This window comes from Egretta garzetta, unplaced genomic scaffold (assembly GCF_000687185.1).
Source record: "Egretta garzetta isolate BGI_Z169 unplaced genomic scaffold, ASM68718v1 scaffold595, whole genome shotgun sequence".
Lineage (NCBI taxonomy): Eukaryota > Metazoa > Chordata > Aves > Pelecaniformes > Ardeidae > Egretta > Egretta garzetta.
This window is the reverse complement of record NW_009259682.1, coordinates 673,948-675,290: the sequence shown is the minus strand read 5'-3', so window position 1 is coordinate 675,290 and position 1,343 is coordinate 673,948.

The window sequence follows — 1,343 nt, the reverse complement described above, 5'->3', positions numbered from 1 at the left end:
ACTGAAAATATGGTTTAGCACCTCTAGAACAGCATGCATCCGCACATTACACGTGGCCAGTGTTTGCACAGGGCATGGGCTCATTTACTGAACTCTAAGCTTAGGGTGTCCCTAGGTCCCCATAGTGATGAGCCCTTGTTTTGCTGCAAAGGAAGGATGCATCAGATAATCTTTGGAGTCGTGCTAGATTAGGAGAATTACTCTTTGCTGTTGCATTTTAACGGGACTGTTGAACATCCTTCAGTGATTAGTATATTGGTGCCGTAGCATGCATAGTGTTGAGAGCACTTACAGCCGCAATCTCAATTTCACACAGGTGCAGACAGCAAATATTTTTTCTTCGCAATTTCAGGCTCATGCACTTAAAAGGAGCGTAGAGTCGTTTTTCGTTTGCCTGTTTATATGCGCTGCGCGTGCGGTTTTTGGAAGCGCTGGGGTCACTGGCAAGCCCTGTGTTTTGGGCTGACCTGTTGTATTGCTTGACATGAGCTGAACTGGTTGTGTTCATATAAATCAGGTTCACCGAGGTGCTTTCCTTACGGTCGCTGAGTCTGGGAAGCAGCGGCTTAAACTCTCCCCATACCCTTGACCATTAAATGTGAGGTGTTTTGAATGAATCCGATTCAGGAGGTTGGGTGTTGGTTTCTCCTGGCTGGTGTAATCTTCCTAGTTCCGCTATTACCAAGGGTCATTCTCGGAGCAGCATGGATGATGATGATGGTTTAGTTTGCAGGTTGTGTTTTGTTTTGTTTTTTATGAGCTAATTCTTGAGCTCGAAGGTCTGCTTCATCTTATTTAGCCTTTTAGATTTTGCAAAACAGCCTTGCCCCCTTGTTGGGCTGCCTGGAACTGTACTTTTCACTTTAATTTAGTCACCTTGAAAGGGGACTGCCAAAAACAAAGGCAGGATCTAGCGATACGGATCAGTTTACACCAAATCAGCATTGTTGCCTGAGAACATCTCTTGCAGTGAGGGAAGCTTGAAACCTGCAGGGTGTCTTTTTATGAAAAAAGCAAAATATGTACTTATTTGTATGCATAGACCACCTAGGGGAGTTTCTTTTGAATTTTGCACTGTTTTAAACACTCATTGATGTGAGTGCTTATTGCAGAAGCAAGGACAAATAAGATGTGCAGTAGCTGAAGGGCATTTTTTGTCTGGAGGTGCACAGGACTGGAGTAAACAGGATTCATTAGAATAAGAGGAAGGAGGAATAACTGTGGGGACATGTCACCTGCCGGAGCAGTGGTCCAGGACCTCTGAAGTCAGAGTGGCGTTGTCTCTTACACCTTTTAATGCATGACAAATCTGCTTCCGTAAAGTCCTTCCTGAGCTGCGTTGT